Source organism: Plectropomus leopardus, chromosome 13 (genome assembly GCF_026936395.1).
Source record: "Plectropomus leopardus strain MGB_pleo_1.0 chromosome 13, ASM2693639v1, whole genome shotgun sequence".
Classification (NCBI taxonomy): Eukaryota; Metazoa; Chordata; class Actinopteri; order Perciformes; family Serranidae; genus Plectropomus; species Plectropomus leopardus.
In genome coordinates, this window is record NC_142188.1 from 21,131,687 (window position 1) to 21,144,660 (window position 12,974).

Here is a 12,974-nt window from a genome sequence, read left to right on the forward strand (position 1 = left end):
ATTAAATATCTTTAAAGTACTATTAGTATTAAAATTACTGCGAAAAATGCTCGTGCCTTTTACCTGCTCACTCCATCTCAAAGTCTGGGGCTGAATTTCAGTGTCAGTCCACCCTTGTTGACATCCTGGTTCAAAGTTTGTCATTAGGCATTTTAATGTGCAGTTACTTTTAGTTTTGCCTACAAATAATATGTTTTTAGATAATCTGGCTAAGATGTTGGCTTGTTTAAAACCTGTATAATTACTATTAACTTGTGTTTTTACCTTGGAGAATTGTCATAACCAAAAAAATTATTAGCCAAGAGTAATTTTTTACAACAAACTAGATTTTTTTTTTTTAAACCAAGAGGTTAATACTGTAAAGTTTGTTTTGCCTACATTATTGTATCATATCGAGCATGGTGTCTCTTTCAAAGTTAAAATATAATTACACATTTTCACATGGATCACAGTCTATGAGTCAAACCAAAACTTCGCTTGGTGAGGAATATTAGAAAGGGAATCAGTAAAAACGAGGAATGTGTGTGATAGTTGAAGAAGTTGGACAGTGTAGGGGGCCATCAGAACAGAGCTGAGGGCATAGCCCGAGGCGGACTGGAGGTATCTCTGGCCGACTCCTCTCTCCTCTTTCATCTCCTTCCCTCTTCACCGTGGCCCCCGCCACAGACACAGACATCTCTGTCCTCTCTGTGCCGGCTGAGATTCTGGTGAGAGCGTGTCCGCACTGAGGTGCCGATGGAAATTTGCGTAATGGCTTTATTAGTGGCCTGAAAGGAACTTTGTAATGAAGAATATAAGCAAATTTAATGTTTTATATTACAGGCTTGTGCGTAAATTCAGACTCATTAGTGTAATTAATGTTTTAATGAACACAAGCCACCATGAGACAATTTTCATTTTTAATTATAAATGCTTAATTTCATGATTCCTAATGAACAAGAAGACACTGCGTATACTTTTTGCTGTGAGTTCAATCCTGCAAACTTGAACAAACATCACCTTACTTCTTCATAAAGTTCTGTCCTACTTTAATGACCAATATATCTTCGTATACAGCTCATATCAAGGCGCTGTAATTAAAAGTAACGGGTTGTCCCCGGAGGCTCGGGCTGAGTGGATTTAATGCCAGTAAGGAGTTCTGTTTGTGTGAGCAAAAAAGAAACAGGAAGCTCCTTAACTAAGTAACAGGAGCATGGCTACAGTCAGAGACTGTTCAGCTGGCAATTCGATTCTGTCAGGGAGAATCAGCCAATCTCGAACTGTAAATGGTTTACTCTGATGTCGCTGCCTTGCCATCGCTTCTCTGTGAGTTCTTGGAATTGGTCGAGCAAATGGAGATGCAGGGACAATTTATTCTCAGGGTTGATGTGCTTCTTCTGTATTCTCCCTTAGTTTCTTTGTGTGGGACACTGGTCAAAGTACAAACATTGATATCTTGTAAGAATTTGAATACATTGTGGACACCTACATCAGTTTTCAGTATATTGCTATTAAAGTTCACAAGTTGACAAGACTTTATTATAAAATACAAACAATAATGAGGTATCATTATTATTTAATACAATGTAATCCACCCGAGACTGTTTTGTGCACTCTTATGTACTCTAGTTAAACTTTACACGTATACGTCTTAATTTTCCCGAGTTTTAGTCTTCATATCTTTAAAACTCTCAATAAAATATCTGACTCTCTGATGCTGAAAAAGACCTTGTTCGATGTATAACAATGACTCACCGGGACTGATGACTCATACGTCTCATTAAAACAGTGATGTGGGTTTTTTTTATTGATTTGGCACCTCCAGCATATTGGATTTACAATGAAACAATGACTATGAGGTTAATGCCTCACCTCAGGTTGTTTCAGGGTACTTAGACTGAAATTGAGTGACCAGTGTAGGAACTGCAGCCCTTTTTTTTTTAATACATTATCTCCCAATGATAACCTCATCGGAAACAAAAAGGACACCAAACGACATCAAAATCATATGAAAAGATCACAAAAAGATGGGAAACAACCATGAAGAGATTAAAAATGACTCAAAAAATACCCCCCAAAACTAAACAACCACATACACACATGCGTTAGACATACTCTAGATGACGTGTTTATGAGCTGACTTTCTCATCAGGGGGAGGAAGGGATGGTAAATGGCGTGACAATTGGCAATACGGCTGCCAAAAGTGGATCATTTTAACAAGAATGTGCGAACTTTTCCAGCCATGTTTATAGTGACCAAACTGGATTTTTATGCCAAACATATTTTCCTAACTCTAACCAAGTGGTTTTTATGCCAAACCATAACAATGCGTTAACCACAGATTTCTCTCATCATAAAACTAAAATCAAAAGAAACTTAAAGTTCCAACATATCTGCTATGACATTAATAAATGTAACATTTTCATACTTTGCAGAAATGTATAATGCTAAAATTTATCCTGAAGGTTGCCTTGGAAAATCAGACTGAAAGCAAAAATCCCATGAAACAAGCAAATAATAATGGTGGCTAAAGGACAGTCCTGGTAGACCAATCACTGGCTGGATTTGCAACCAAATATCAAATGTGATGACGTTATTTAAGTCTTTATTTATTTCCTTTTGTACCTAAATGACATTCTGTTCCCTTAAAATGGGCCGCTATGTTTTCAAAGGTCTTTAAGCCTACATTGATAATCAAATGTAATTGCAAACACCCTGAAATTAAAGATGAAAGTCCTGCTTATCCTCATAATAATTTCATTTCTAATCCAAAGTGCTGGAGGACAAAATAATAAAAATGCCTCACTGTCTTTGTACCGTCTGACTTCACTGTTTATTGATTTAGAAGGCTGTGACTGAGCTTTTAGTGTCTGCTTTTTTAAGCAAAAATCCACAATGTGAGGCAGACCAGACAATGTGTGAATATCTTCTTTATTTGAAACCTCTCTCCCACGTGCAGCAGCAGCAAACAGAGGATCCCTCGGTGAGCAAAGGGTTCTGCGTCTGTGGCGTAAAAAAGTGACAGACATGTCGGGTTTTCTGTATGAAAGGTTACATGCTGACACTTTAATAGAAATGCATGCGTGAACCGATCCGCAGTGCGTTTCTTAATACCATACCACTCTTAGCTGTCAGGGAAAATAAAGATATCACACTCTGCTTATCAAATAAAAATAAACAAATCAATGGTATTTGCTTCACTGCATGTCACAGCAACAGGAGGGATATTCTCTGATTTTATCCTGTTATTCCTGCATGGCAATACACCAATTCAGCTGTTTAGATAGTGCAGACTAACATTTGGGACACTTTAAATCTAATCTATTCATTCACTGATTAATGATAAGGCCTTGCATGTTTTATTGTGTCTCTTGTGTAACATGTGAAGCACAGCTTGTTCAGGTGATATTACCCCGCTGCTGTTCTTTCATGCTGTGAGATGAACAGACAGGCTGACCTTTCAGTCACTCTGCTGTTGGGAGCCAACAGAGCTCTGCCAGGGTGCATGGCAAAGCTTTTGTGTGGACCAGACAGCTGAATAACAATGCAAGGCAATATTCGTCTCTGCTGCAATCACAATCAGACGGTTTTCACATATACCACTTCGATCAAATCCAAGTCATGTAAAGATAATATAATTTTCTTGCCGTTTTTATAAGTAATTTTACAAAATGAGGCTTGTCTTACTTAAGCTAGTTAAATGTGTTACAGAAAATGAGTTCATTTGAAATTTCACAGTGGATTGATACTGCTGTGAAACAGTCCTCCTGCTGAGGCGGTTCCAAACAATTACATTAAAGACACATAATGTAACTTGTTAGTGAGAACAAAATTTACACATCAGCTGCAGCAATCTGGGTTGTTTTCTAAAAACGCTTAAAAGGCTCTCCTCTTTACTAAGCTGTGTTTATTCTCGCCCAGCCAAAAATGATTTCACCATGTATTTGGCGTTAAGTAGCTAGTATTGAGTACGTAGTAGTATTAAGAAGTAGTATTGCAATATATTCCTTATCAATATTATACCCATACAAGGCCCCCAAGTATCAATTTTCTTGTTAAATAAATTATTAATATTGCAAATACAGATTTTTGTCAGCCTACTGAAATAATAAAATAAATAGTTTTTTCTGTTGACTGTGCTGCAAAATGACTGAAGTGAGACAAACAGACTTAATACTTTATCTTATCAGATAAAAACAGATGTTGACAAACTTTTTATTTGGGGGCGTTATTTGCAGCAAGGTTTAAAAAATCAGAGTATATCACAACATATATTGATGAAATACTGGCACAGATGTTAAAATCTCAGTGATAGTAGTATAGTATAGTATAGTATAGTATAGTTACATGAGTATTGTGATAATATCTCACTTCTGGTGTTTCCAACCTCAATCAGTCTTTGTATCAAAGCTGCCTTATATTAGATAAACAGTTGTGATTTGTCTGAAGAGGGCCAGGTCGGGTATCAAATTTAACATGAGATTACAGATTATCTAGTCCCAAAGCTAGGGCTAGCAATAAGTTTGCGCAAAAATATCAAATGTAATACCTTCTGTTACTATCATTCTGCATGTAGTGAGTTATCTAAATGTGCATTTACATTCATGTCATGGAAATAAGCTGTACTGCTGTCAGGCATGAACATGACTCTTTTATATACTGCATTTGTCTGTTGGCATAAACATACATGTTCTATCATGTTTGCATGGTCGGTGTGTACAGTCCGTGCCCCTGTAAAGTTTGGGATCCAAGTGGAGTATGACGTAGTATTAAAAAAAGATAAAATAAAGGAATAGTTTGACATTTTGAGAAATACTCCTATTTTCCCTTTGACTAAGAGTTGCATGAGGAGATTAATACCACACGTATCCTTTAAACATAAGGCCAAAGCCAGCAGCTGGTTAGCTTAGCTTAGAACAAAGACTGGAAAAAGCTCGTGTGGTACTATGAAAGATGTAACAAAAATCTGCCAACCAGTATTTCTTAATGTTACTAAATATTTTATCTGTTTCATAAATTCATACAAAAATGGAAAAGTGAGTTGGTTATGTGCTGAGCTTTCTCTTGGCTGATAGCAGTTACTTCCCTGAAGTCTCTGCTCATTGCTTGGCAACACTGAGTATAATTTGCGCTTTACTTGCTAAAAGTAAACTATTTTTCTTTTGTGAGTAGTATGAACCTTTCAAGCACCGTCTGCTCGAGTATTTATGAGAGATCAGTTTCTGAGTTAGATATATCTCCAGTGTCGCCCCTCGATTGTTGGCTCTTGAGAATGTGAATTTAAGCAGACAGTCGTTTTGACACTGGAGTCGGGCCAAATGAGAGAGGGCTGAGCTAATAGCGGCCTTAGGTCTATTTCCATGTACAGTGCGCTGTCAAGGTCATGTAGAAAGGCTTTAGAGCAATGATAGGCTGCTTATCTTCTCCTCCGGCAAGACTGGGTACCCCCATTAATCAACCAGTGTTAGTTACAGCGGCAACGCTCCAAGTCAACGGCCAAGTCAAGGTTTCTGTTTGCATGTAAACATATGCACATACATTTTAGCTTTGCTATGATTTCAAGGTCTGAATATGGAGTTCAGACATTCTCAAAAAATGCTGGTTTGGAGATATGTTACAACTAGCAGGATTATTGCAATCCTCCGTATGATGACATGACCTTTCGGTAAAGATTTAACAGCGTTTGCATGTAACTCTGAAGCGGATACATTGATACTTAAATCTTTTAGCAATGCTTTGATTAATGTGTGGTTTGGTTTAGGCACAACAACCAATTGGTTTTGGATAGGAAAATTATGTTTTGGCTTAAAATACCCAGTTTTGGGGACATAATTCCTGCTGCAAAATCAGCTATGTCTTGGTAAAAAAAACCAAAACAGCCGCTTGTCATGGCTCTATTCCAGCTGGAAACAGCGATGTCTTGGTAAAAAAACAGTACCTTTTTGTGGCACTATCCAGGCAGGAACACCAGCAATGTCTAAGTAAAAAAGAAACACTTTTTGTGCTGCTATCCAGGCAGGAAAATCAGCTTTGTCTTGGTAAAAAAACAATTGCTTTTATGCCATCCTGGCTTAAGACACAGCAATGTCTGGGCAGAAAAATAACAATTTTCTGGCACTGTCCTGGCGTGAAATCCAGCGATGTTTAGGTAAAAAACTAGTGTTTTTTTATGCTGCTCACGTGAAAGAAAATGCAGCAATGTCTAGGTTAAAAACAGCCACTTTTTGTGGCAGTATCCAAGCAGGAAAAAAACAAGTTTGATGCCTGTAAAGATGTTGGAAACAGAAATGACTCGCTCAATCACACATGGTTTTGTTGTTTGTTGGTCTCGCATTGTGGTCTGCTGCTTGGCAGGTGTGTGTTTTAGTTGCCACGGCCTCCACCCCTCGACAGTCAGCTCATATACTATGTCACTTTAGAAACATTGATATGATACATATGAAACATGCAAATTTAACATATTCATGGTTTGCAGATACGTACAATACCAGCATTTTCTTCTGGTGGCTGTGCTGGTTTAAAATACAGTATACAGAATTGGGTACACAAAATGTAAGCCAAAATATTCTGTCTGCTAAAGTTATCAATATAAATCTAGACATTACCGTAGACTTCTTCATTTTCCACCATTGTGTGTTATCAAAAGAAGTAAGGCACAGTAAACTGCATGTGGATGCATCACTGGTTGCTGTTGCAGGCTGCAGGAGTAAAGTCTGTGTAGCCCGCTCAGAACAAGATAAATGATGAAGTGAGGAAGTTGGGTACATTCATCGACAGCACAATTGCCTAAGTCTACCCTATCTCTCGAGCTCTCTCTGTCACTGTCTCAAGGTGTAGTGTACTGTAAAATGGGGCTTGCTTCACTAAGCCCCCTTTATTAGTTTTCCTTTTTATAGGGTGCGATTTGCACAAATAATGTCTCTGGTCTCCATATGTTCTATACAGGCCAGCGCTCAGGTTTTCCCGCTCAAATTAGCCCTTGTGCTGTAAGGTGGAGCTGTGTGTCTCACGTACACAGTACGCCTTTTCTTTCGAGCACCACACAATCCAGGTTTAACCCTTTGAAACCTGGATCTACATCACTTTTCTTGCTGTGCGTTTGGACTTGTTATCAAGTATTTTAAGCTTCCAAATCTGAGCAAATTGGTTTGCTTTCTTTTGAAAACATGACTAAAAAGGCACTGAGCAACTTGGCAAGAGATGTTTCACAAATTGCAAGAAATTAGAAAGGTGGTGAGAAAATAAAAAATGATCTAAAATTGTTAAAAGTTAATAATGGTATGGGAAAAATGTCCAGAAATCTATATCATAGTATATACATTCATTACTATTATTATAATAATATTTGTTAACTATTTAATCTATGGATTTATTTCTATTTTTGTCTTTACCTTTTTTTATTTTCTTTTTTTTTTCTCTTTTTTTGGTTAAATTTCAGGTAATTCATCACTTGTATCTTCTTCCCATCAAAAAATCAAGCCAATTCACTCAGGTTTCAGAGGTTTAAAACTGATATCATACATACCATAGCCTTCAGTCTTTTAGTACAATGTTAGCATTATATGTTTATTCTGTGAGGAGATCATGTTGGGTAAGCATTTTGTTAATGTTGCCATGCATTGCATTATTGATACTCATCCTAACCTCTTTGCTCCTGCTCTGCCTGTCCTAGAAGATCAGCAGTATGCTGGTAATTGTTGAGCAGCCATCTACTGTATTATGAATGAGTGGATTTGGCATTCCCCTGCTGTTCTGAGGTCTTTCATTGTAAAGTCACACTGAAGGTATGCTATTGGCCTGGCGCATCCTCGCCTGGTGCAAGGTGCTTTGATCACATCTTCACGATGACAGCCTCATGTGATCCTACTTTAAGCTGACAGTGCGAAGCTTAGGCTTGTGTGTGGCTACAGGGAAAAGGCCATGAGAGAGGATGAAGATTGAATGAGGGTGGATTAGTGCAATGGGTAGTACAAGTGAGGGACAGTCAGATGGATAGTGGATGTGATCTTGAATTATGTATGTAAGATGGCTGCATGCATGGTAAGTGCTGCAAGTCTCTTCCACTGATGAGCTGCACCGTGACATCAACACAGAGCGCATACATGTTTTTTAATTGTTCAGCTTCATAAGAGCTGAACAGCTGAGATGTTTGTCAGCATTCAGAACGAAAACAGATGTGCTCTCTGGTGAAAATCTGATGGGATCATTCCAGCCACGATCACGATACAGCAGTTACAAATTAAAACGTGTGGGGCATAAAGTGGGAGGGACAGTGGCCCCCTCTCTTCAGTCTACTCCCCTACTTAGGGCGCACTTTCTCAGACCACACTCATCTTCAAACTTGGCCATTCAAAGATGGGTTCCATGACTACATCCTGCACAGTTGTCACCCCACTGAGTTAGTAAAATCTGTTTGCAGACAGACAAACACAAACACCTGGCAAACTAGTCAAAACCACTTCTGTGGTAGTTCAGTGGTGAATGAAGTACCTAAAAGCCATACTTGAGTAAAAGTACAGATTTCCTTTTTTTTTTTTTTATACCAGAAAATAACTTAAAGTCACCTATTAGAATATTACTTGAGTTAAAGTCTTGAAGTATTTTATATTATTATACTTAAGTATCAAAAGTAATTTTATAGTATTAAATGTTTTGAAAGTTTTAGTACAAGTAAATGCTCAGAATTTTGAGACTTATGAATCTTATTTCTTTAAAACAAACACCACCTTTAAGTTGAAGCATACATTACACCTGAAGAAAAACATGGTCTGTTTTACAACTCAAAGGATTTAAAGAGAAAAATAAATTTTTTTTCTCTCCCTCGCAATAGCTCATCTGTCCGTCCCGTCCTTCCTTCCCTGTTGTGCAGTATGTAGCTGAAATGCCTGAGGGAAAGGTAGTGGAGTAAAAGTAAATATTTTATTTATGAAATGTAGTGGAGTAAAACTAAAAATTGACAGAAATATAAAAGCTCAACTAAAGTATAGATACTCCCAAGAAGTACTTTAGTACTGTAACAAAGTATTAATACTTTTTTACATTAAACCCCACTACAGTAGCTGTCTCCATACATGCCAATTCATTGCTTTTGCATCTGTGTGTCCATGGGGGCCAGCTTTGGTCTTGCTTGACATAAATGTCATCACCCATCCATGTCCACAAGGGTCCGCTCATTCCCTGTGCAGACGTCCATGTGCAGCCCAATTTTTTTAGTTTTTTTGACTGGGGACCAAAAGAAAGCAAGTGCAGACTGCAACTGCTTCCATCTCTGGTTGCCGACTCTCCAGTCCAGTACAAAACACTGCGGTCGAGCTGTCATACTGGGGCGCATTTTTAAGTTGGATTTTTGAGAGACATTCACGGGGAGCAACCTCTTCTTAGTTTCACCAGATGTCTACAGTAGGAGGATGGTAGGCTCATCTTCCCGCCCTCCCGTTAACTGCTGAGGGTTAATAGAATTGTTTGATAGAACTGCATTTGTGTGACCGCAGCTGTCCACGAATGTTCAATGTGGAAATTGTGTGCACCTTAATGACCACATTTTGCAATGATGGCGCACATGCATGCATGCATGCACGCATGCACGTGCACACACACACACACACACACACACACACACACACACACACAGAGTCAGACTAACAAGGTGAAAATAATACCAGCCGTTGCGACGTTGCTGCGACTGGTAATAACAATAATCAAGAAGTATATGGTTGTACAAGAGAGCAAGAGAGAAGAGGCTAAAGCAGTAGAAGCAACTTGACTGTCCTTGGACGTCCTTCAGGGATGTCATGGTCATGCCTTAATGGAGTGGATATGTTCCTGTAAAAGCTTTCACTCCACAGAGGCAGAGTGGGCTTCATAAACAGCTCATGCAGAACTGTCAGTGCTCTGTCAGTGGTGCTGAGGAAAATGCTCACTTTCATTTTAGAGGGAAACTTTTTAAAGGAAGCCTCACAAATTCTTAAGATTTATTAGCTAACAGCCTGGTCCTATCAGACTCTGTATGTGTCAAAACAGCACTGAGGGATGGATCCATCTCTCTTGCTGAAATATCAATGAAGTTGATAGAGAACTTCATTTGAAATGTTTGCCTGGGTTGTTCCCTCTTTGCATAATTCCACTTTGCATAACACTGCGTTTCGCTTTCACTTGTGAAAATTACCTTGTTCTCTTTAAGGCTTTTTGTCCTTGTCAAATGATGTGTTGCCTCTTAGCTCACTCTGTGAGAACAAGAAGCTCTGCATCTGGGCCCATCTTCTGCTGAGAGGCAGGGACCGACTAATCTGGTCCAGCAGACACATGGAGCGCACAAGATGGGCTTAATGTCCTTTTGTTTACTAAGCTCATCTACCATCCGGAGGAAAGAGAGTATATAAAGTAGGTTTAAACCCTTTCATCTTCAACAAGACACTTCGGCAGTTAGGAATGCTTGTGGCATTGAGGATAACCCCAATCATCTGCAATTAATGCTCATTGTCGGGAGGCTTCACCCAGCCTTTTGTTTGTTTCAACAAAATCAAGATTTATGTGCATGCGCCATAAACATCCATCGCAGTAAAGTGGCAAACACGGGAAATCACATAACTGTGGATTGTTTTGATCTCTCGCCTGAAATTGCGAGGCTTTGAGGGAACTGTGAGAGCCAGAAATGTGCCGCACATAACAGCAACAAAGCAGTTGGCGCAATTGGACGGGGAGCCTGTTGTCATGAGAACACAGTGCAGGGTGGGGAGGATACGAGAAAGCTGTCGGCCTTCATTAGGTTGAAATAGCAGGAGGGCTTTATGTGGATATAACCAAGATTAATTGGATTCCAGTGATCTTCTCAAAATGTGACACTGTCATGCAGAGTTATGAGCCGGGCTCTGCCGCCAAAACAACCATGACTCAATCGGAAAGCAAACATGCTACTTAGGTGACAATCTTACGCAACTTACAGGTGTGTGTTGAAATAGTATCACAACTCAAGCATTGCCATTGACAAAAGATGACATAGTTTCGACATGTTTACCAGCATATTTAATGGCAATTTATGTAGTTAGACATAGCGTCATCAGAGCCGTAAAAAAGATTAGAAAACAGGATAAAGGTTTACTGATGAGAGACACAAAAAACATAAAACTATGTAAAGTCTGTGTTATTGCCTCAGCGCTAATGTTGAATTAACAACTCCTATGATCACTTAAAACATACTGATTAGCTGGCACAGCTCACAGTTTCCTATTATAATTCATGAATGCCTGAAAGCTTTACCATCTTGTTAAAGATCATCTTCCTCCATTTATACTGCTACAAACTTTCCTGGACACTTTGTAAAGGCAAGCAGAACCCACATGCTTAACAAACTGTCAACTGTCACTCTCATCACATCATTGCTCCGAGCCTCGGGGTCTACACCCAGTCTAAATTTCTATGCCAAAAAATGAAAGCATCACACTCTTTCCGTGTCACACTTGCCAATTCCTCTGGTGTCTCAGAGTATCACACTGCGCCTCTAATAGCATCCATCCTTTTATATTTGAAGATAGTGCAATATGCTCAGTCTGCAGATAGTCGGGCTCTTAAAGGTCTCGGCCGGCAAATTTTCAATCCCTCCTGATAACAATAATCTAAACAGACTACGGCCACTGGAGCAAATAAACAATTAACCTCCATAGTCAACCACGAGCCTGTGCACTCCCATCTGTTCCCAGACTGTTATCATATACCCATCATCCTCTCTCACTTCTTGGCATTTGGTTTGTTTTTTATGTCTTTTTGTCCAGTAAAATGAGCATGCAAAGGTGCAGCTACTGAGATAAATTCTTGGAATGAATAAACATAGCTTCTATATAATATCCACACACAGACGTGGACATCAGTGATGTTGATACTGGATGTGCCAGTTATACAGAAGCGTGTCTCCATGGCACACTTGAATTTTAGGAAAGTTTCAAAACTAGGAGGTTTTCATATCCTATCAAATATTTCATTGTCTATAGGTTGAATTTTGATTTTGGATTTTGGTCAGACATTCTTGGTTTTGATAAGATGTCTTCTAAATTCTTTGGTGATCCCTGAGTTTTTTCTCTAGTGCCACCATTAGGTTGGTATTTGTCATTTTTGGTAAAATGTCTCATTGGATGGATTGCTATGATATTTGGTAAAGATTTCGATAGTACCCAGAGGTTGATACTGCTGACTAAGGGGATCAATAAACTTCATTTAGTGTTAGCAAGAAGTCAGAAATTGAATTCATAAAATTCATAAATCACCAACTGTCTCCAAAAAGTCCCATCAAACTCAGTTGTACTGTGTATTTAGTGCTTAAATCTTCTACATTAGGATGTTAGCATCATTTTAAGCATGATAGCATGCTGACAGTAGCATTTTTGGACAAAGCAACACTGCAAATTCAGCTTCACAGAGCTTTTAGGATGACTGTAGACACTTTGTTAGACTTAAAAATGCTGAGTCAATCATCAGGCCAGCAGCCTGGTCTACCTCCTAGAGCGTCAAAATATGCTGGTTAGGTAGTGTCCCCTGCTTCATTATAGTAATACATTTGATGTATGTTTAGGGTCTGTATGAGACGCACCTGGCTGTCAACAAACTCCAATCTTAACACATCTGTCATTATTAGATGATCAGAGGAATGGACAGTACAAAGAGCAAGAAAACCCGTGAAGATTGGGTGAGAGGTTGATGGGTCAAACAAGAATAGGACTTTGACCCAGGAGACCTGTGTTCCTGTTTACTGGTTGAAACTAAAAGTCAATGTTGAGTTCTTTTGTCAGGGCTGTTGTTAGTCATGTGAGTCAAGTCACATGATTAATGTCAACCACAGTTTTTTCTTAATCCTAACCAAGAAGTTTTGTTGTTTAAACCTAACCGTAAGTAGTAAGTCAACGCACATCTTTTGTGTCAAGAAACAACACAAAAGACTGAGGGGTTCTGCCTAAGCAGTAAAATATATTGAATTGGGATGTGATCATGTTGATGATGAAGTCAA